Raw genomic sequence first — 24,708 nt, forward strand, 5'->3', positions numbered from 1 at the left:
GATGCTTTCTGCTGCTGCTGTGTCTTGGGCTCCATATTTTCTCTAGATGGACATTTTTACCCATCCAGATTAAGTGCTGGGGGGACAGGGAAGGAGGTCAGGGCCAACAGGAATTGTCATAAGAAATGGGCTCTATCCTCCTCATCTCCCTTACCCAGCTGGAATGCCCCCTTTTGTCCTTTTCAGGCCCAGCTGCATCTTCAGCAAGGAAGCTGGTGTGGTTCTTTCCATGCTGGCTTTAAGGGGGTAGATCTCAGCCACTGAGTTCCAGCATTGAAGTAATAGGACCTTTGGGATGGGATGCCAAATAATCCTATGGCGCTCTTCCCAAATAATGTTAGGATACCATAGGATTCTGCCCTTAGAAACATTAAAAGCTCTGATAATGGTGAAAGTGAAGGGAGATAATTTCTTCTCTCTTCTTCAACAAGCAAAGGAGAGAAAAAAAGAGCTTTTCCTGGTCAAACAAACATTACTTTAAATCCATATCTAGCAGCCACATCTTAGCTTTACTCAGAGTAGGCACAAGGAACTCAGTCCAGATCAGAACCTCAGCACCTACGCTGGAGAAAACAAAGATTCAGCTGCTAGACACGGATGTAGAATGATATCAATTTTGGCCGTCAGCAAGCATATGGAAGGGTTATGTATAAAGCTGCAGCCTACAGCACAAAAGCACTAAGGTTTGATGCAGTCCCACAATCTACAATTCTGCACCTTTCTCATGATGTATGGCAGAGCCACCTCCCAAACCTCACACCTCTAAGGCACAATCACAGTAACAGTCAGGTTATTTCCCTCTCCCTGAAAGCAGGAACATGACAAAAATTGAAATTGGTGGTCATTTTGAATCCAGTATGGCATCTGCATACCATTGCAGTATTTCTAGACCTCAGGTGTTTTATACTGGGATTGTATGTAGCAGACATGCTGCACATGTGCATTAAAAAACAATTACTAGCATCATATGCATGTCTATTTCAAAGAGTAAAGGCACTGAAGCATAGCCCGGCATGCAGCAAATTGGGACTTATTCTACCATTTCCAACCTGTCTGTGGAGCTTATCTCCAATTTCAGTTCAGAAACAAAAGTGTGCTTCAGCTATCAGATGTGTGAGAAGCCCTCGCTTAAAGAGCAATCCTAAACAAGGTGATCTAGGCGTCAGTCTGAGTTCCATGGGATTCACTCCAATAAGTGTGTTTAGGACTATGGCCTTAAACAAAGCGTGGCAGAGCTGAACATCTTTTGGTGGTGAATAGCTTAGGTCAAGTAAGCTTCAATTTTCACTCTATACATCCCAGAATTTCATAGGGTTGTTACCAAGAAGCGCAGAGTGACATCTGACCATTCTTCAAACAGTTTTACTCAGTGGACTGGATCCTGGCTGAGAGCCAGGAACTACTGTCAGCAGGTTTGATCTGATTCTCTCATTTCCTCTGATCTCTTAAAATGTTTGTAATTTCATTTGAGCAGATGGTGTATGTTGATCCAATAGGTTTTCCCTGCACTTGCTTCTTTTCACTAGCCTAGGGTGGGTGCTGGTGGGGAAGCAATTGAAGTTTTCAGCTTGATTGTCTTTATTGCCCCCCCTTCTAATTAAAGCAGTTTGCTTCCAGAAACAAAGTAGGTGGTCCATATTTATGAGGTTGGTATACTGTGTGAGCATTTACTATAGTTTGGAAGGATCTCTGGGCAACAATTTCAGTAAAAAGATTGGTGCATTTCCTCTCCTTCAGAACGAGTTATTCATAAACCTGATGACAAGAGGCTCGGTGCCTCAGTCTGACTTGCATCAAATTAGAATAGACAATCTAATGTCCAAGTATGCAGATCCTTAATCAGGAAGTAAAGCCTGGCTGAGCCACTGAATTGTCTCATTTCAGTCGAAGTAGATTGCTTCCCATTTCTACCAAAATTCTATTATGGGTGCAGCAGTTATTTATCTTATTAAATGTATACCTAACCTTTTCTGCTTTGCAAGGAACTCAAGGTGGCTTACGTGGTCCTTCTCTCCATATGTCCTCACAACAGCTCTGAGAAGCAGGTTAGGCTGAGGGTCAGTGACTTAGCCTAGGGTCACACTGTGAGCTTCATGGTGAAGTTGGCATTGGAAACCAGGTCGCTCAGGCCCCAGCTCAGCACTCTAAGCATTACACCACATGGCTATGCAGGATTAATCAGTCATGTGTGTTGCTAAAGATTTATACTGGATTTATGCTGCCCTTTTGCAGTGGCATGAATGTGTACAATGAAATGCAGTATTGTATACACTAGCCCAATGTTGTTCTGAAAAATGGTAGAATCGGTGTGTGGAAGAGGTATTGTGCCAGCTGGCTTCATCTACAACTTCCCCAATGGATCAGGTCTATATGCAGAGAGTACATAAGGTGGGGATGAGTTTGCAAGCTCTGTGTATACTTGCTGGGACCCTGCGTGCACATTTATGAGTGCCTATGTGTGGTGGTGTTTGTGAAGAAACTACACTGGGGGTGGGGGAGTTCAAACTCCTCCCCCATTGCTGCATTCCCAATTTCTTGTTTCCCTTGGAAAAAGAAAGCAAATGCATCGATACAAGATGGGGAATATGTGGCTCATCAGAACAGAAAAGGAAAAAACCTTGGAATTATTGTGAACAGCAGGCTAAATATGAGACAACGATGCGATGCAGCCACCAAAAGGGCAAATGCTATTTTGGGATGCATCAACAGAAGTATTACTTCCAAATCACAAGAAGTACTAGTTGACCTATACTCCCCACTAGTCAGACCTTATCTGGAATACTGTGTCCTGTTCTGAGCACCAAGATTTAAGAAAGATGCAGAAAAAATTAGAAAGGGTCCAGAGAAGGGCAACAAAAATGATCCAGGGTTTGGAAATACTGCTGCATGAGGAGAGACTGAAAGGACTGGGCATGTTCAGCCTTGAGAGCAGAAAACTGGGGACATGGTATCCCTCTATAAGTTCCCCAAAGGGTGTCACAAAAAGAAAGGTCAAGATCTCTTCTCACTGATACCCGAGTGTAAGACATTGTGACATTCAAATTGTGACAACCCAGATTCAGGCTAGATATCAGGAAAAGTTTCCTCACTGTCAGAGCAATACAGCAGAAGAACGAGTTGCCTAGAGAGGTCATGGGCTCTTCCACCCTGGAGACATTCAAAAAGAAACTGGACAGCCATCTGAGGGAATTGGTGTAAATTGGAGTCCTGCAACAGCAAGAAGTTGGACCCAATGGCCTTCATGCCCCGTTCCAACTCTACTTTTCTATGATTTTATGATCTTTGATTCTATAATCATTGTTGTCTTCCTCTGAATCCTTTCCAGCTTGTCTACATCTGTCTTAAACTGTGGTGCCCAAGACTGGATACAGTGCTCCCCTTGAAGTCTGAACAGTGCTGAGTATAGGAGAATTAGTACTTCACATGATTTGGAAGTGATACTTCTATTAATGCAGCCTAAAATGGCATTTGCCCTTTTTGCCGCGACATTGTATTGTTGACTCATATTTAGCTTGTGATTTATAACAATTCCAAGATCCTTCTCACTTGCAGCACTGTTGAACCTCCATCTTGTAGCCGTCCATTTGGTTTCTCTTTTCCTAGGTGCACAACTTGGCACTTGTCCCTATTGAATCTCATTCTGTTGTTTTCAGCCCAGCACTCCAACGCATGAGATCACTCTGTATCTTATTTCTGTCTTCCAGGGTATTAACTGCTCCACCCAGTTTTATGTCATCTGCATATCTGATAATTGTTCCCTGTACATCCTCATCAAAATCATTAGTAAAGATGTTGAAGAACTGAACCCTGTGGCAACCCACATGTTACCTCCGTCCAGTCTGAGAAGGTGCTATTAATGAGCTCTCTTTGAGTCCAATTATGTGGTCAGTTGTGGATCTGCTTAATAGTTGTTCATATAGCCCACTTTTTGCTAGCTTGCATCTGTGTTCAGGCAATCACATTTATAATTTTACATACAAACATCTTTATAGCTGAAAGATTACTTTGTTAAGAAATTAGGGGCAAGTTTGCAATTTGAAGCACTAGCATGGTACAAAAGCTTTCCTGGGCTCTTTCTTTTTCTTCTTATGCCCAAAATGAGAATGAGATAGAAGTACCAGGGACAAATACTAAAACCAAGAACAAGTGAATGTTTATGTAGTATATGTTTACTTCATGCATGGTGCATTATAAATATTGAAATTTGCCTTCCAATCTGGTGCCCTCTGGATTGTTGGACTACAACTCCCATCATTCTCATCCACTGGCCATATTGTCTGGAAATTATGGGAGCTGCAATCCAACCAATCTGAACAGTATCAGGTTGGGAACAGCTGATTTATGACCATTCATTTGATAAAACCAGTGAAATATCGATGTTCTTGAGGGATAAATAACATGCAGTTTCAAACCCAAGTGGGTGGGAAGATGAGCAATGCCTAAATGATGCCCCTGAGAATGACTGTACCAGATTGCTTGGCTTAGATTCTAGTAATTTCAAATATAAATGAAAAAATTCATTCTGTTTCTTTTTAAAAGACCCTCTTGGGAATGTATGTTGATAGTATGCATCCTTGCTTTACTAAAAAAAAAGTATAGAATGTAATAGAACTCACATGAATTTACTAAGAGGCCTTAAGGCAGCTTGTCTTGCTTAGTCTCCACTTTCCACCTGCAATATGGGGGTAATACGTACCTAATGCACAGGTTTGTTCTTGGAATTATGTCAAGTGAATGAGCAAAATCCAGCACAGTCCTACTTGCACTGAAATGAATTGGAGTTAAATTAATCATGGCTAGGCGAATGTCCATTTATTTCAATATTCCTACTCTAAGTAGGACTTACGTTGGATTTGACATATAGTTTGTAAAACACACTGAAATGTGGTATAAATGTTCCACAGAAGTATAGCAGCAGCAGCAGCAGCAGCAGCAGCACTCAAGCAGGAAACTAACTACCATCACAGAATAGACCAGGACTATGTGTTCATGCTAGACCTTTGTTTCCTTTCTTGGCAGAGAATCTAACTAACTAGCAAACACCGAGGAACTGTTGTGTCCCATTCTGTGCATCATTGACATGACAAAACCATTTGCAAAACTATCCATGCTTTCCAAGAAAAGAAAGTAGGAGTGTAAAAGGAAGGACAAAAGAATGGAAGTCAGTTGTTTTTTGCTCAGGTGTCAACCAGAATGCGTTTAGGAAAATGAAAGACTATGAAAGAGGAATATACTAATGATCCAATTTTTCTTAAAGGGCCTGCAAAATTGGTAGGATCTATGCTATATTCCTTAACATCATTTCCCTTGACTTTGCTGCAATGCTGTTAGCTTTATTGTTTCTCTCCTCTGGGACTAATTTGTACTGGTTTATTGTACGTGTGGTTTTTACTGCATATGCCAAGATTAATTCAGGAGTGTTTCCATCTTTCAGAGCTCTAACACTTATTTTTGCAGGGAAAAACAAATGATACTTCAATAAATATTACAGACACCATCAGGTACTAGTAATGCATCTCGCATGCAAAACAGAACAGCTTTTTGAAAAAGAACTGTTTAGAATCCCTCAGAATCAGGTAGTTATATTGATTCAGCATTAACAGTCATTCAGTGCTGGAGTCTTTGACTAGAATAAGCAAAAATGCAGGATAAAAGCATCTGAGGTACATACAACCCTTAACAAGGGATGGTGGGATAATGTGGGATGAAACTCCCCTTCTTAGCTAGCAAGTCTCCTCTGAGAACCTGTTTTGATGACAACCAATTCACTGGTTGTCTTGCATTTAAAATATTGATCTAACTTGATTCTTTTCTACTAGCAGGATGCATTTTCTACTACTGAGATACAGATAGTCCCTGGGTTATGAAAAATCTGTACTTACAAATGCATGGACTGCCACAAACTCCATATGAATATCTCTAACTAGGGAACTGTGTGGTGATACGTTATAAGTGGCCACATAGCTCCCTAGAGATATTCAGCACTTTTTGTTAGAAATATTGATTGAGGTATGGATTAATTAGGGATAGACACAACTCTAAGGTCTATATGATGTATATCTAGAGAACTACTTGATGTGTTTGGTGAGATGTCATCAGCGGCACCCTAGAGATACAATATTTGCACCTCTTTGTTCTGGACGTTGGCCGGTGTCAGGGCACCTACCCTTTTGCTTTTCTGCAGCATTTACCCTTGAAGCCAGGCCCTCAGCTGCTACAAGGCCATGGATGGTAAGGAAAAGAAAATGGCTGTGCAAACATCCCTTGAGGCCTGCTTCAAGAAAGCAGGTCCGGGGCCCCTCCTGCCCTTCTCCAGCAGCACAACCAAGCCCCTACTCCAGCACCAGGTTCATCTCCATCATCAACAGTTAATGTTACCTCAGAAATGTTTTAAACTGTTTTAAGAACTGTATTTGTTTTTCACAATACCGTATACCTACACACATACATAGAGATTGCCTTAATCTTTCTCTCCTCAGTACCTGAAGTCACTTCATTATTACTGTATCATTATCATTATTACAATGCTGTATTGTGCTTAAGATGTTTTAGTGAATATGGAAGTGTTTCATATGCATAGAAAGGTAATATATATGCATGTACTAAGTCAAGCATTTGGGTTACTCATGTGATGTGACTTACATACAAATTTGGCTGAAGGACATTCTCAGGAATGGTACTCATCCATAACTGTGCTTCACAGTAAGTCAGGCAGTACTTTTCCAGTGGTCACCTTGGACCACTGTTTTCAGAGGGTTAAGGAGAAAACATTAACTCACTGTTGGAAGGAACACAGAAGAGAATATCCCAGGGTGGGAAATAAAGTTCTGGTTGTTCTGTTGCCTTTCAATCAACGTATCTCTAGGGAAGCATGTTCTCTGGTGTGGCAGCTATAAAAAGTAAATCTAAGAACTGACTTTACTTAGAATAGGAAGTAGTACTTTCAAGCAGCAGAATTCCTTCTGGCCCAGGACACTTTGCTGCCTGAGGAGGACCAGCAAATGCCTTCTGTTTTTCACTGAATGGCTGTAGCCATTTACTACCTCTCTTCCTAACCTTCCTCACAGGATTGTTAGATGGTTAAAAATGGGATGACCTTTAATTCCTTGGGCAATATTAGTTCTATACTGGAAAGCACAATTATCTTACAAGGGCATCCTTAGCATGTGAAATGGTCATCTATGCATTGCATGACTGTTAACACTCATGTACACACATGTACAGTAGAGGCAAGATGTGTGACTTGCCCCACATGACATTTTTCTTACAGAGACCCTGAGAAAGGAAACAGAAGACTGACATCAATTCTTGTAACTCATACTAAATATTCAGAATGTGAAAAACATTCTCTTGCTTCACAGATACCCCACCCATTCCTCATTCATCTGCATGTGCATCAACTCAAATAAACTTTATTAAAAGCAAATACGAACATGCAAATGAAGAGTCTTGGGGCACCTTAAGGACTGACTTATTGGGTGGGTTTTTACATGACATGAGAAGCCATGGTTTACTGCTGGAGGCCTGTTGTGTTGTCTAGACACAGTTCTGGAATTCCTGCATGGTAGGGTTCACTTTCTGAAACCATGGAGAGAAAGAGTCGGTGGTTTGTTCTAAGGTTTCCATGCTTCTCCAAGCATCCAGATGTGGGATTGCCATTTTTCCATTGTTATGGAAACACCAGAGAATCTCCTGGCAAGAGTGACCACAGAAGTGGCTGTCGTTAGCTGTCGATCGCGATTGCCCTCAGCTCCTTAGCAACTGTTACATAATCGTCTGTTTTATTCCTATTGGCTGAGTGATGTGTCCGTCGCCATCTCCCTGTTTACTTTTATTTATTTATTTAAAATTTTCTATGCTGTCCATTACTGGAAAAATGTCTCTGGACGGCTTACAAGGAACAAAAAAACCAAGAGCAAAGCCATAACAACTTTTGGAAACAGGAAGACAGCTCAAAAATTCACCCAGAGAGAAGGAGCAAACTGCTTATATTCATTTAACGAGAATCTCTGTAGGGGCTGGAGCAGCAGGGAAGTGGGGCAGACAGGCAACTACAGTTGGGATGGGGAAGGAAGGCACCCACCTGTGGTCCATGGGCAAGAAGAGCGAAAGGACAGGGATTTTGCTGGTGGGGGCTGCTGGGATGCAGTGAGGAAGGAGCCGGGAGTGCAGGAACCATGCTGCTGAGATAGCCGCACGATCATCTGATTGGGAAACTTGGACAAAATTCCACAAGTCGTGGAAAGAGTGCCGGGTTCTTTGCAGTGTTGTGTGAACCTGACCATTGATTCTGGCAAAGCGTCCTTGGACTGTAGCCCACTTCATCAGTTGCATGGAGCATTATAGGGATTTCCAGCTTTATAAGCAGTGACTGTGGTGGCGGCGGCAATTCTAAACAGTAAGGTAAGACAGAAAATAAATTAATAGAGTACTTAACACAGGACACATTTGGAACTAGTGGCAGGCAAGTGACCGTGTGTGTGCATGTGTGGGATTCTGGGTCAAGACAAATCTACTTCTAATTGCTTGCATCAGGCTTAGTTCTCAGTAACGTGCTTCTGAGAAAACATTTTCTCTTAACACAGGCACTCAGGTGCCCTCAGTTAGGGCCAACAAAATCAAAAGAAAAAAATTCTTTGCACAACACATTTTAATTTGCCACCAAAACCTCAATGGTTTTAAAAGGAAATTGGGCAAAATAATGATAATGATAATGGCCTTTACCATGATTGTTTAATTGAGCGCTAGCAGTAAAGGGTGATATATATATATATATATATATATATATATATATATATATATATAATTTATACTATATTTTATGTTTTAAAATGTCAGCTACCACGAGAGCTATGGCTATTGGGCAGTCTAAAAATAAATCTGCTGAGCTGCTAAACTGACAAGGAGTGGCTTTCCCCATCATGTCCTTCTGAGAAAGATTTCCCATCTGATCTGGCAAGGCCGCCTTTGCATTCTTATGCTGTTGTCACCTCTGTCCCAGGTATTTATCTCTCCAGTGCTGGGAGGTGGCATTATTAGTGCTTTGACCAGGTGCCTGACATTATGAATCATATAAAAAAGTTTGGAAAACTTCCTGAGAAACAAATAAGGATGAGTAAAGAGCCAGTGAGGTGCAGTGGTTAAGAGTGTGGGACTGAGACTCAGAGGATCTGGGTTCTAGTCCCTGTTCAGCCATGGAGCCAACTGGGTGACTTTGGGCCAGTCACAGATTCTCAGCCCAGCCTACCTCACAGGGTTGTTCTTGTGGGGATAAGATTGAGCAGCAGGAGAATTATCTAAGTTGCTTTGAGTTTGATGTAAGAAGAAAGGTGGGATATAAATCGAATAAGTAAATAAGTAAATAAATCATTTAATAGGAACTAAACTAACACAAGCAAAAATTCCAAACACTCCCTCCACTCTTACCTCTGTAATAACACTCCATAGTTAAGTGACTTAGATGAAAAGCACAGACTTCATTTTTAAAGGAAAGAAATGGTTGCAATTCTCAGTTTAGAAATCTGTGCTTCCCCAATGAGTGCATTAGTGCTTAGGGAGGATAATAAACTCAGCCTTTGATTTCCCCTTTCCTTCCTTACCCAGACAGTACAAAAAGTGTCACATTAAATTAGGAAAGCAGAAGCCACAGAGGAAGCAATATGGAGACTCGGAGGTATCCTGGGACTTGTTAGCATTTGAAGCCCATATGGCTTTGCTAAAATTGGGGGGAAGCAGCACTGCTAATTATAGCCTTGGTAATTAAAGTGAGCATAACTGTTGTCCTCATCAAAACAGCAACAGGACGGAGGGTGAAATCATGTGTTAGGCCAGGGTGCAGGCACCCTATAGGGCAGTAAGGTCTGCCAGAAGCAGTTTAAAGTTGTTAAAGGTGACAGATGGCAACTGGCAGCATGCTGGAATGTGCAGAATGATCAAAATTATCTTTGTTGCTCTTAAAATTTCCTAGATGAAAACCCTAACCCCATTCTGCAATGCAGGGATAAAATTTTGTCTCACTTTGCAGGATTCTTGTCACTGAAAAAATGTATGGGAAGTGTTGAGATGAACACTAAGAAGTGCTACATAGATTTTTGGAGAGGATAATGATAAGGACAATGGTGATTGCAAGTGTTTTCATATCTCTGCCTAAACACGGGGAGGGGAGAAAGGGAGAGAATTTGCACCCAAGAGCACCCCACAGATAGTAAAGCAGAAGAAACTTGATCATAATGCAACACTGATACGGTGTTCGCAAAGGAAGTTAAAATTGTGAACCCGATCCTTTAGGGAGTATGCACCTCCCTCCAGGTCTCATTTCACTCATCCTGGTGGAAGACCCACACACTGTCCTCTGTATTGTCTGGATTGACCCTCAATTCACTGGTCCTCATCCCATCCATTTCCTCGCTTGTTCAGGAAGATACCAAGATCAGTGGCATCAAAAGCTGTAAGAAGTCCAGAAGAACCATCACAGTGTACTCCCTCTGTCCCTCTCTCTGCAAACATAGTCACCATAGGGTGACTAAGGTAGTTTCCCAATCAAAATGATCTAACTGATAATAAGTGAATTGGCCAGCAACCACCTGCTCAAACACCTTGTTCAGGGAGGGGATACTGCCAATTCTGCCTCCATCAAAGCCACTGGCACTACTCCCTGTCTCAAGAGGAGCAAGACCCTGCTAGATATTCCTGGACCCTGTTAGATATTCCTTTTCTACAATGAATAAACCACGGGAGGCAAATCTCCATGCCAAAGGTGGTAACTAGACTTCCCCAAGGGTTCCCCAAGACATAGAGCTTGTTCCCCCCACTTCATTATTTCCTTCAGAAATCTAATATGTGGAACCAAGCACATGTGCTGCAAAACACCTTACCCTCCCGTGCCCCCAGGATACTTTTCCTTGCCCTATCTCTACCTTTGATTAGAACATCCCAAGTAAGAACAAAGATGGTAGAACCAGCGACTGGTGGGTAGACCCCTTTACTTGTCCAGGACTATAGGAGGTGCCTCTAGTCTTTGGGAGCATCCATATGTGGCCTTCTCATCATATTCTGAATCATGTAAAGGTAGAACAATACAAATGACTGCCTTTGCAAGTAGTTCTACTAACAACAGGATAAGGGTGCTTTGTGGTAAATGGTCATTTATGTTCAACAATGTTGATATACAATGAGGTGTTGGTCTCAAAGGAACTTGAATGATTCTGTTTTACTCTGCTAGTAACTTTCCATATTGTTTTACCCAGGAGGCTAGAATTAGAGGTAGACATTTGATTCAGCAAGATGACAAATTTCAGGGAAAGAAATTTCCTCTTTGGTTTTATAATTAACATGTGAATGTAGCCACAATTGAAAGAGCATATCCAGAGCAGATGGAGCTGTAGACATATTATATCTTTACCAGGAACATGAAGGGACTAGACCTCAGCAAGAGAATGAGCTGAAGGAAATGTTCCTGCCAGTGTTCCTGCTAGCTAAACCCACCAAAAATAATAATGAGATAATTCCCAGAAACAAGGGAAATTACTGAAGCTAATAAAACACAGAACTACAGCAAACTGAAATTAGAGAGATACACAGGAGGGTTAATGGAAAATCATCTCTGATTTTGCCACTAACTATGCAGAAGGTCAGGGGGTTCAAATGGAAGATGCAGGGCCCCAGTCCCGCAGTGCATATGTGTTCCCTCAAATGTAATGTGTTTCATGAGCCCTGCAACTGAAGAATTCATGGCTCATTTTCCGCAAAAAGTCTCACCTGGCATGGCATCATGCAGGTTACGTTCTTCTTCTCAGCCATTATATTTTGGATGCAACAAGATCTCCACTACAGGCCCTACCAAAACAAACATTGTGGCAACTGGAGCTACTTCACACCCTCAGACAATTGTTCAGAACAGCCTTCCCCGATTTCTAACTTGAGAGTCTTCGTTATTTGTTACCTGAAGATCCTGCCAAATTCTTTGGAAAACAAAAATAAGTTTTTTCTAATCACAACTTTTGAAGGGGAGACCACAAATATGGCAACAGTAATTTAATTTAACAGCAATTAAGTATAGTTAGTCTGCTTCCAACAATGTATCTTTAAATATCTAAACTTTCTCCTGATTTATTGCTAAAACTGGGGACCATTCAGTGATGCTTTCTTTTTGCTTACAGTAGGAATTATTTCTTTAACTGAGCCTTATTTCTTGGCAAGTAAATACATTTGACAGTTGAACATGATTGTATTTCACCCTCCTGGTAAAGTTATGAAACACATCATTATATTCATGCTTGAATATTATACCTGCATTAGATCATATCTCACTTGTGTGTGAAAACTGAGTCTAAGTCAAACCATCGGCAAACATGTTGTACACCTGGAAAATAATGGGTTCCCTACAAGATGCTTTTAAGTTGCCACTTTACAGAGTTTTCTGCTTCCAGATTCACTGCAAGATTAATATTTGCTCCTCTGCATGTATTTTCTGCCTTTGATTTTCTACAAGTTCCATTACGTATCCACAAGGTGGCACTGCTGCATAGTGGAATTGTGAAAAACTTGAGCTTTTTGGCCCTGTTTATTTCCATTTCCAGCTAATATCACACTTTTTTCCACAATAAAAAGGCCATGAAATTATGTCGACAGCACAGGAGGAGGATGTTATGTGAAATATCTGCAAACTACTGTGAATGAAAATCACAATTACACGATAAATGCCTCATGCAGAGAAGTCCTAAACAATGTTATTCTGCCTTCACTTGTGATCAAGTGCCTCACTTGGGTTTTCTTTGTGCATTTGTGGATTTTCCATTTTTTGTGGCACAATCTACCTTCCAAGAGTATCTTCTGGGTTTTTTGTATGCATTTGTTCCATTAGTACTGGTGACCTAGCAAGCAACACCTTAGGTTGCCATACAGTTGATGGAGATTGAAACTGGCCAATCACTGGAAGACCAGGGCCTGTTCAGCAATCTCCCACAAAGCATACCGCACCGTTAATAGCAGAGCGGTGCACCAATGTCCTCTTGAAATTCTCCATCCTATTTGCTTGGAGGGAAATAGAGGGGGCAGTTCCACTGAATTTCTTAGCGGGAGGGAGAAATTCTCAACAAAGCTTGGCATTGGTGGCTGCCATAGCTTCTTGTTTTCTTTGTGCTCCCACTACAAGTCAACAGCATTGGCAGTGCCCCCCCAGGGCTCCTGTTTTGCATCCTCTGCGAGGTAGGTGTAAGAGGAGCAGTTTTGTATCTAGCTGCAGGGAAGAGGTGCAGTTAGAGTTGTGCCTAAATCTGTCCTTCAGTTTCTTGAATATTTTATTCCCCTGTTATAGATGCTTCCATTTTTCTGCCTCATTCTCAGGGTGTCTGCAGTTTCTCTTTTGTGGTGTCTCTGTGAGGTGCTGTGTATTTTCTTTCTATACACATATCTATGCTGCTCTACAGCCTCTCAGGCCGCCGGTCCTTCTTGATCCAAAAAACCCCTTTCAGGCAAATTGCCTTGTTATGTTTTTGCCTGCACTTTAATGGAGGTGTGGAAGCCGGGGAGGCTACAGACTGCAAAATGGGACCTTCATGTCCACTCCTCAGCCATTCCCTAAATAATGTACACAAAGGACACCCAAGCTCAGCTAATGAGATTTTTTTTTTCAAAATTTGCTTTGCCACTAAATTTATTTTCAAAAGTAATTTCTTTTCTATCAAATTGAATGAGAATGGTTGGAAAGAAAGCAATAGCAAATTTTGGTATAGTACTAATCAACTCCTCCACATCAGTAACGTGACTCTGTATCATATAGCACACTGGATAGGGTGGTATTTCTACGTCTATCCAGGAAGATGTCTTTTCCTCTGTTCATCCAGTAAAATTCCAATCAACCTGAGACTAAGAAGTAAATTCTCATAGGTGAGATTTTGAGCAACATAATGGGAAAGCCAGAAGCTCAGCTTTGGTTGCTTGCTGCTCTGTGCAGTGAAAACTTAGGCTTAAAATGCCTCCTTATGGTGGGAGGAGACTGTAGTGTGTCTTTGGGAAGAAATCAAGGAGGCAGCAATTTTTTTCAAGACAATTGTATCACCAGCGCAAAACCAGAAGAAACCTCTGCCTATGTGGTAGAGGAGACAGTGACTGAATTCTGTGACAGTGATCCCATCAGTGAAAGATCAATTTCAGGAAGAGGCATAGTTTATTTTATTTATTTATTTAATTAATTAGAAAGCTTCTATGCCGCCCCATTCGCTGAAGCCTCGGTGAATAGTTGATACATAGAACAAATGTTAAACATTGCAAGCTTAGTCCTTGGTATTTTTACCTATAGGGAAGACCTCTGGTCTAGGAAAGAGATCTGTTGGAGAGCTGGCCCTCTGAATATGGTCCTGGCAGTGCTCCTATTGAGGTGCAATGTGTGTGCAGGTGGTGTCTTCTAATTCTTTTCAGGTGAACATGCTTGAGTCTGGCTTCACCATGTGGGCCTAAATGACTGTGAAGCTATTTTGTGTCTACTTTCCTTAACATGTAATAAGAATTGCTCCAAATGATACTGAGCTATTGAAATGATACGCATTAGAATAGACCTTTCAGCAAGTTTTCTATCACAATTTCTGTCACAAGTTTTCTATTAATAGATTGCTTGACATTAGCTTGAAAGAGATGTAACATTTCTTCGGTTTCTTCCATATACAGGAGTTGTTTAAGCTGTTGTACCGTTGGAAAGGCAATTGTGTGCAGGAGAACCTTGGCATTTCATTTAACTGCTGAAAGCAAGTAAACCATGTCAGGGACGAATTGAAATGACCCATCTACACCATTGCATTGAACTTCTGAATAAGCAGCTGACAACAAATGCGGATCTGCTGAGGATTACAAAAGCTCTGCATGCTTTTGTTTGTTTATGAATATCCATTTTGCAAAAAGAGGAGGCAGGAAGAAAAACATGCTATCCACAAGTGCAAAATACTCATGCTGTTCCCGCAAACAGTTCAGAAAATAATTTTCTTGTTCTATCAGAATTTAACAACAATAATAATTCTATTCTACATGTATACAGTGCTTTGGACAATTCAAAGCACTTTACTGTATTTCAGTTATTTTGGAACTGGCTGAGCTGTAATGATACTAGCAGGTTAGGAACCTCCCACTGTTCCACTTTCTTATTTCCTTAAAATCATTGCATAAAGTGAGGCCAACAGGTCATAGCTTTGCATACTTCTGTCCCTGTCAGTTCCAGTCCAGCACAGCTGTCCTGCCCATCTGCCCAGGGAGCCCTTTTGCTCCGCAACCCAGAATGGCAGTCACTCTGCCTCTCACAGCTCTCTTCTCCATGGCAATATTCCAAGCTCAGCCATCTCAGAGAGCCAGAGGTGGAATGCCACCTGCCCACCACAGCCAGCTTCAGGGATTTGCAGGCTTCTTGCAGTGTCCCCCAATCTGAAAGAGGTAGAACAACAAACCTGGGCTGAGTGAAAATGGCCTCTCCACCACAAATACCACCCTCTCTGCAGGCAGCAAAACTGAAGGCAGTGTGTTGCTAAATATTCTCAGGTGGAAGAGAAATCTCTAGCCAGTCCTTGCAAGGGAAGGGGTTACCCAGCAGTAGTGAAGGCAGCAGCCCAGCTTTCTTGCTTTCTTTGCCATGAGACACACCACCACCTACTGTGTTGCAAGCCATCACTAGGCCATCACTGGGCTTGCCTCATAAAGTGGTTGGTTGGTTGACCAGGATCCTTTAAGGAGTCCACGGCTGTGAGTGACTGAGGACTTCCAACCCAACTTCCTTCCAACTTCCAGTCCCCAACCCAAAGCCCTTTACCTCTACAGAACACCAACTTTTGGTACAGTTCTTGCCATCTCATAGACTATAAGCTCCTTTGCAAATTTATACATCACATGTTCATTCAATCCAGATGTAAATAAGTATGTGTAGCTGGCCTGGCAGGAATGGGTTTTTCTGGCACCTCTTCCCCACTGCAGTTTTGGATTGGTGGACTCTGCTGAATGCATTGAGCTGTGGTATGAGAGGGAAGGGGGATCCCTGAAAATTGGGTAGGTAAGCTCTCTATGAGCACAGCCCTTCCATCAGCAGAAGGCAAATCCCAGATCCAACTCAATACCTTCTGAGTCCGGACACTGGACTTGCAATTGTTCAGAAACTTGTTTGGATATTGTTTCTTGACTGTACACTTTCTTATATTATGCAGTTTCTTTCACAACTCGTTCTTGTGTCTACAAATCTCAGGAGGTGCAGACTCATATGTAATAGCAGACACATTGTTATTCATGAATCCTGCTACGAAGTTTGTTTACACAAGGCAGATATAAACATGCATGCTTGGGAGACAGATATGGTGACTGGGACTGACAGAAACCAGTGAACCAGTGAGGATGTGGGATGAACAGCTGTGGTACCAGTAGATTTAAAATAGAAACCATAAACCCAAAGTAGACTACCATGAAAAATGGGTTCTTCTCCATTGAAAGTCATAAGATTTTGATGGAGCTATGACGTGCAGCCACCATTTGTTCCAATTCTCTCTTGAGATTTCACAACGCTTGGATGATAATTAATGGGCAATTAAGTATCAGATCATTTGTATCAGCAGCTGATACCCAACTGCAGGATAGAATAAGAAGAGGCAGTAAAATTACTTCATCTTGTCTGAATGTAGGGGCAAGAAGAAAAGTATGGACCAGTATTTGAAAGTGGGTGTTAGCATGGCTGAGAGAATTTTGGAGAAGTCACTTCTCCAAAAGGTGAAGTCTTATTGCTGTCACTTAAGGTCTAAGGGAGCATCCTTTCCCACTGCACGTTTCCTTCTGCACCTCTGCACCTCTGTGAGCCGGTCTGCACAAATAAGAATAAACGTTATTTTAAATGAAACATGGCCAGTGGTGAGAAAGGATGGGAATTGTAGTCCACCAACCTCTGGAAGTCTGCAGCTTTCCCATCCTAGCTGTGTAAGGATGCAAGAATTTCCTACTGGTGAGGGAAAGGGGGAAACACAGCATAGCATGTATATAGGTAGGGCTGAAGTATTTCATTACCTTATTGCAACATTTGCAAGTGATTTTTTATAGTGGCTTAGGAAGAAGCAGGGCCATTATTGTTCTGAATCAAGGGTGTTTCAGGGGCAGCAGGGCTCAGATCCAGAGCTGTTTGGGTCAGGCACTGCCTTCCACTCCACAAGGGCTTGTGCTCAGAAAAGTAAACTTCAAGTATTTCAGGTCAAACTACCATCACCGTAGCCCAGAGTGCTCCCACTTCCCAGCAGTCCGATGATGGTCCAAGAACCCTGGACCGTCTAGAAGTCTGGATGGTCAAATATGCCACAGCCTCTTATAAAGATCCCAGATCTGCTGCTCCATCTGAACATCTCATTGCTTGGAGGCCAACAGATTGTACCTGGCTTTGAATCTGCCTGCCTGAAAAGGTTACGTTAAAGTGATGTACACTGCCAGCTAGGGCGAAGGCAATTGTTCTGGGCCATGAGTTTATTTGGTGCTTTGAGAAACTGTCTTGGGTAAGACCATGTAATGGCTGGCATGGGGGGTCATGGCTAGTCACACAGGTAACCTGCAGAGAGGCATGGAAGACTCGGATGGCAGTTGGTAGAAGCAACCACAGCTACCCATAAGAAATATAAAGGGGAAGACTAGGGAGGGTCTTGGGCAGGGGGGCACCAAAGAGGTCTGGGGTTACTCTGCTGCCTGTGAGCACATCCAGCAGTAGATCTGAAGCAATTAACAGGAAACAGGAACCTTATCATAAACTTTAGTGAAACTTTTGCTTTATTAGGTTCATCCTTAGGAAAAAAAATCAACATATATTTGCCAACAAAATATATTTAATCTTTTGGAAGCTAAAGACTGTGTGTGTGTGAATGTGGGGAGGATAAATGGCCAGTGCTGAGATTTATGAAACTGTAGCCTGAAGCCAAGCTTCTAAATCATTATTTAGAAGGCTGTGTAAGTTGCATGGCTGTCAAAAAATGCTAAACACCTCTTTGTTTATAGAGCTGCTGCAGCTTGCTCAGCACTTCTGAAAATTGGGTTGTTGGCTTCCATACTGCCCATTCCCTTTGCACACCCAACCCCCCTCCCCTACTGAAACTGCCAATAACTCAACCACAGAAACCATTTTATCTGTAGTCAGACACACACTTTTGGTTACTAGGGGGCTTGTTTGTGGGTGGTAGGGGTGGACAGATCTGTATGTTTCACTTTTTATAATCACATTTATTTCAGGCAGAAATTAATTCCATCCTGTTCCTGTACCAGTTTGTGATTTTTGTAACGCTTGCATGAAGATACATATGCATTTTCAAGTGCATGTAAACTTGCACATCTTTGGTATGCAATTTACACATTTTTGGCAAGCACTTTCCCCTAATATGTGCATTTTTGTACACAATTTCCCTTCTGCACGTCTTTCTATATGCAATTTTCCATAATGTGTCCTTTTGCACACTTTTTAAATTGGAGAACTGCATCACAAAATTTAGAGAGATGTGAAGACCAAAGGATGGTCCAATTTCCCCATTAGTTTAGGAAGTGCAAATTAGGTTAGTTCATATAAAAACTTGAACTTCTATTGACTCCAATGGAGACATTTTTTGCTTTTGGTTTTTTTTCTTGCGAGGGGAATGGCATTTCATGTAAAATGAGTGTGCTGGGTTGAACCCTTGCAGGAGAACATTGGTTTTGAGTTGAATTGGAACCATGTACAGTTATACTGGAGTAAAGGAAAACATCGATTTGTTAACAGAACAAATAATTTGGCCCTCAGTTATATTCCAAGTACAGTAAGTGGTCTGAAATTTCCCAAGAACATCCCTTGTATTGCATCCATCCTTATCTGCTGTCTGAGATAGCCACAAGTAGCTGAAACAGGCAAGACAAGGAAAAACAGACCAAAGTGGCCATTAGTCCATAGACTCTCAACTTGTCTTCTCCAAGTCTAGCTGAGTTCCTTCTGAGCTCTGTTGCCTGAGCATCTTCAACTTAGAAATACAGTGCATGCTGTGCCAATGAGCCGTAGATCCTCTGTTATGACCCAGTAACTACTGCAACAATGCTGTGCCCCAGATTTTGTTCCGCAACTGGAACACAGCCTAGCTGGGTTGGTAGTTCAGCTAGGACTTTGTAACACGTATTCCTCAATTCAGTACCAGGTAGAAGCCTTCATCCTTCAACTTGTAAATGGACAAATCATTCACTTACTAGCCATTGGTGTTTGACGCTTCCACCTACCCTGATTCGTAGTTTCGCTTGCCTCATCATGTCCTGTACAATTGACTGCAGGATTCCTGTGTCCAAAATTGAGATGAGTTGACTGAAGCCTTGAACTTACAAGAGCTGAGCAGGGTGTTGTGCATAGCACATTTTTAGAGGGCTTTCATTCATAAGCTTGAGATAACTTGATGGCACATAACAGCAACAACAAAATTCCTGTGTAAATTCCTGTTTGCATCAGTTAAATTTCACACACTCTTATGCAGGACGGGGAGTAGTCAGTTAGATTAATATGATAAGTTTGGGCTCTTCCTATTTGTTGATTACTCTTGTGATGCCTCCATACAGTCTAGAGCATAACAGCGGAGCAGCCTGTTGGCCATGTTATTTGTGCTGACCTCATTTGACCCAGTTTTGAATGATGTCCTTTCAACAAAGTTGTGGCCCATTTAAAATCCAAGGACAGTGTTCTGGTTTTCCATCCACTTCCTCCCCCAATCCTAGTTCACCCCAATTTTAAAAGATAATGGAATTGGTCAGGTATCATTCAAGTGTACAAGCTTTTTGAGAGGGTAGTGAATCTCATAGTCAATGCTCATAAGTCTTCAAAATCCATAAATCAGCTTTCAAAGACCTTCTCCTACAACATCTAGACCTGCATTCACAAGATAATGAAGATTCACACACATTTCACAAACATGGATGCCAAGGGGAACAGAAAGAACACAGCAAGAAAACATCAAGGAGTATAGAGATCGGAGTTGTGAGTACCCTGTCTCTATTCTTCTATTTTCACGCTCATCTGTTGCACAAATCACAGACAACGTTATAAGGAAGGATATAGTACTGCTCTTTCACAACTAAGAACCCCCATTAGTTTCAGTATGGCTCACAAAAACAAATGTCCTGGTAGATTGTGCCCATTGTAAGGTATTAGGAATATTTGGACACTTTCAAACTTTATCACGATTGCCTGCATTCGATTGATCTAGGTGCTCATTAATTACCATGATGATCTTGGCAATTCCATGTTACAAATAGTGATGAACACAGACATTCTTGAAAGCAATCCATTTGAAATCTAATTTGTTGGCGAAATGAACCATATAAACAAAACGCCACTTGCAGTTTGACTCAAATGAGATGTGCTTAACGAGCCCATCATTGTCTGAAACACTCATCATTCTGGGGTCACAGCTACATAAAATGTTATAAATCTGAGCCAATGTGCACAAAGTGGAAGTATCATGTTGTATTCTGAATAGGGTGAAGCATGAAACAGCCAGCCAGCCTGCCTGTGGATGGATTCTTAAATCACTTTCTCCTTCTCTGATGTTTGGGCAGATGCATGCAGAAAAGCAAATGAGACTATGGACAGGGAGTAAATGAAAAATATTCATGTGTGGTACATGATAATCTAAATTGAAATTGTGGGCCTCAGAAGCTGACTGGCTCAGAGGGTCATGTTCTCATGAAAACTTGAAATTGCATTTAAACTTCCGCTAAAGCACTCTGAGAATTACAGCTCTGTGAGGGGGCTGAAAAACTTCAGGTGGGATGTCTAGACCAAGAGATTCTCCTCATAAGCTGCCACAAGCCAGTATGAAACCACTGTAATTTATGCACAAGTGCTCACAGTTTGGAGGAAAAGCAAGCACAGAGCAGCCAATGGATGAGGCCAGTTCTGTACAATATTTAAAAGATAAAAAGTCACAGAAGTGGTCACCTTTTTCAATGTGATTCTAGTCGCAGCAGTATCTTAAGGCTGCTTAGCATCAAAAGATGCTCCGTGTCCTGACAAACATTCCACAGCCATTGTCCAACCACCGTGCTGAGTTCTTCTACAGATACGACTCCTCCTTTTGGAGATGAGCTCCTGGGAACGTGCTTGGCTGCAAGGATCCCAGTGGTCTGTCATGCCTGTCACACGTTTGCAGCCACCCGGACATCTTTTAACACAGCAGCAAATCTGATACTGCCTGCAGATTAGGCAGAAAAAGGGGGATTTGTATATGGGGTTAATGTGCTGGGAGTCAAGGGACTCGAACAAATGGTTCCATATGATGAGTTGGAAGTGATGAGTAAGAGTGATAGGAAGGTGTTAGTAAGAATGATGACAGTAGTGAGCACAATAAAAGACACTTAAGGGGCCGAGGGAATGCTGTGACTGATAGCGTAAAGCCCAGCTTCAATCTCTCACATCTCCCATACTTAGATCACGAGACAGCATGTCTCCTAACTTCTGACTCGTGATGACCTTGTCTTCCTTTTTGCTTCCAGCAAACATCTCCACTTTCTCGCTTTCCCCTTGTGGCAGAAACACCTCTACTTACCTCACAACAAAATGCTTAGCTGAAAAAAGTTGATGAATATTCAAGAATGCTATTTTAGGTTTTCTTAATCCCTTCATTTCAAAATCTTTCTATTTGCAACTTTTCCAATTACAATGACCACAAAATATGACGGCCTCATACTAATAACTAATTTTAAAGGGTTGTTTTTGATTGGTAGGTTACTATTCACAGGCATTAATGATACCACATAATACCTCTGCCAGGCCCACCTACCTAATCCCCCTGTGGAGCACATAAAATCATCATGATTTAAGTGTCTGTGCAGGCATCTGAGCCCTTGCAGTCCCAAACTCTGACAGGCTTTACAGCCCAAGCAGCTACGTCTTTTGCTTTGAGGCTGCTGCAGTTCTAAGCTGAGAGCACTCAAGTCTGGAACAATGGAGGCACCTGACTAGCATCTGTTGCAAGCCAGTCACAGACAGCACAGAAGAAAGAAGCTCCAGTACTCCAGGAGAAGGCTTGCTAGGCTGTACCACCACAGGAAGATGGAAGCATCAGTGTCCCGCTGCGAATACCTATTAACATTTTCAGGTTTTTGGAATCTTAAATCAGGACTGTCATCAAGGATAGGCTTGGTCAGGCACCTACCAAGGTTTTTAAGCTCCATCAGGGAGACATTGATAATAACTCCCTGGACTTGCTTCTCCTCTCACCATTGTAGCTTTCCTGTTCATTTGAATCTCATTATGGACTTTCTGTAAGAGGCATATAATCTGATCCTTTACTGAGGCTTCTTTTCCCATTTTATTTGCATCCTGCACTTGAGTTCCCCATTCCCCTCTGTGCTTTTCTATATGTTCCATTATGCACCACTAGATGGTATAGAACAGACCATACACTAGGTTTCTGTTGTGAATAATGAAGCCATCTTGCTCTGAAAAAAGAAGCAGCTGGAAAACTCAGGAGAGGCCCTGGAAGGTGACGGTGTCATGAAAACCCTGCAAGCTCCTGTGAGGGAGGGATCACGAATGAATCACAAATGCCTTGTGGAAGGATGCCAGTGGTGCTGAGAGAAGGAGCAGTGGATGCCACGGTCTCCTTGCTCCCAGGCAAGAAAATGGTAGCACTGATGGGAAAAAGGGTGAGGAGGAGCAGTTGCTGCTGATGGTTACCATGAGAAGGAAGGCTGGCTGAAAGGTCCCTTGCCCAAGGGCTGTCCAAAACCTGGAGCTGCCACTGGGTGATATTCCCAGCAAAGCAGAGTTGGTGCAGGCAAGGGTGGGGGCTCTGCTTGCATCGCTTGGAGATCAGTTGCTGGCTGGCTTGCACTCCTTTGGGATCCAGGGTTTGCCTGGTTGCAGTACTGTTTTGTCGCTAATCCTAGTGTATGTGTGTACAAACCTACATGGAAATGAGTAATAATTGGTTGTTTTCAAGCCTGGTCTGAGTATATGTGGAAAATAATGTTTAATATAAAGTCATGCAGTGTAGCAGGAGTGCTGGAGTTGAACTCAGGAGAACTGGGTTCTAGTTCACACTCAGCCATGAAGCACACTGGGTGAATTTGGGCAGCTCACTGATTCTTAGCCTAGGCTACCCCACCATAGGGTTGTTTTGAGGATGAAATGGAGAGGAGGCTTATGTAAACCACCTTGGGTTCCTTGCAAGAAAAAAGGCAGGTATAAATATAGAAAATAAATAATAGTATGCAAGCTACTGGCTCTTTGGTGAAATGAACCAATGATCTAATGTATCTTATGGCTAATCAATACACAGAAAAATGCCTAGATTGCTAACCCTTGGCATAGGTTAGTTTAAGTGCAGAACGTATTGAAGAAACCATATTTTTCTCTACATTCTAACTTACGACAACTAAGATACAAATATATTAAAAAGATATAGTAAAATATAGTAAAAATAAATATTTTATCTACATTGTTAAGTAAAAATAAAGAATTTGAATAATGAAGAAAGCAAAATAACTATGTATAGGGAGCAGTATTTCATTTAAAGATGGTTTTAGATGCAAAAACAATCTTTATAAAAAAAACAACAACACTTTCTAGTTGTAGGAAAGTAGACTCACAGACAAACTCCCCAATATCTGAAAGGTGGGTGATGCATCTTAATTTACAAGCAACAAATATGTTAACATGATGTCTTGCATGGACTGCTTCAAAATTATGATGATAGCATGAATAAATAGTTCTGTCAATGTTGGCTATATGCTAGGACATCAAAGAGGACAGGTACAGATCACAGTTATTAGTCCAATAAAAAGCTATTAACACCTTCCCTAAACTATACAAAATCAAGCTATGTGCATCAAGCCAACTTTTCTTAATTTAAAGTTTATGATGCTTGTAACATGAAAATATATATGAAATTTCCTTACTTATGTGTGCCCTTGGGTCAAGCTTCATAATGGTCAATGTAGTATGACTATTAAGTGTAATAAATAAAGTTCAGTGAACAGAACCTGAGCAAAATTAACAGGGCAGGTCTTGACTAGTGTTTATCTCTGTATTTATATCATATGCCCATTGACACAGTCTTTCAAGTTTTTGTCTTGAAGAAACAAATTCCACTTAAGTGATACTTCCATATTCAATACAACATGTTAAACACAATACAACATTGTAGTAATGATAATAATACAGTAAAATAAAGAAACTACAAGTACAGAAGAGAAAAAGAATTGTATGTATGTATGTATGTATACAGTATGGTAAAAACAAATAAAAGAAACAGTTCTTAAAACAGTTTAGAATATTCTTGAAGTATTATTAAGCCTAACATTACCTGATGATGTGATGCTGGAGGGGTGGGATTACCTCTGGAGTGGCTTTCTTGAGTAGGCCTCAAGATTGTTCGTACAGCCATATTCTTTTTCTCATCATACACGGCCTTGTAGCAGCTGAGGGGCTGGTTCCAAGGGCAAATGCTACAGAATAACTGAAGGGAAACTATGTACCATACAAAACACACTGGCTTGGATACACATGCGCCAACCTTGCGGAATGAAAAGCCATGAACACTTTTTTTCAAGGAAAATATACTTCCACTGATGACATGTCGCCAAACGGATTGCAGTTCTCTAGTGATATGTCACATAATTATCTGGGAATAGCTGTAACTATTTGTTGGGAACTATGAGGCCACTGATGACACATTGCATAGTTCCCTAGAGATATTCATGATTTTT

At 41.5% G+C, this 24,708-nt stretch overlaps 1 long non-coding RNA gene across 1 annotated transcript in view; it reads left to right on the forward strand.

Moving 5' to 3' along the window:
• The window catches only part of LOC123017262, a 731,707-nt gene extending 707,394 nt beyond the window's left edge, over positions 1-24,313 (forward strand). Inside the window, exon 5 of the long non-coding RNA XR_006413564.1 lies at positions 24,255-24,313. This is a non-coding gene — a long non-coding RNA (uncharacterized LOC123017262). The remainder of the gene's footprint in view (positions 1-24,254) is intronic.
• Positions 24,314-24,708: the final 395 nt, after the last annotated feature.

This window comes from Varanus komodoensis, unplaced genomic scaffold (assembly GCF_004798865.1).
Source record: "Varanus komodoensis strain SLA01 unplaced genomic scaffold, ASM479886v1 scaffold9, whole genome shotgun sequence".
Taxonomy (NCBI): Eukaryota; Metazoa; Chordata; class Lepidosauria; order Squamata; family Varanidae; genus Varanus; species Varanus komodoensis.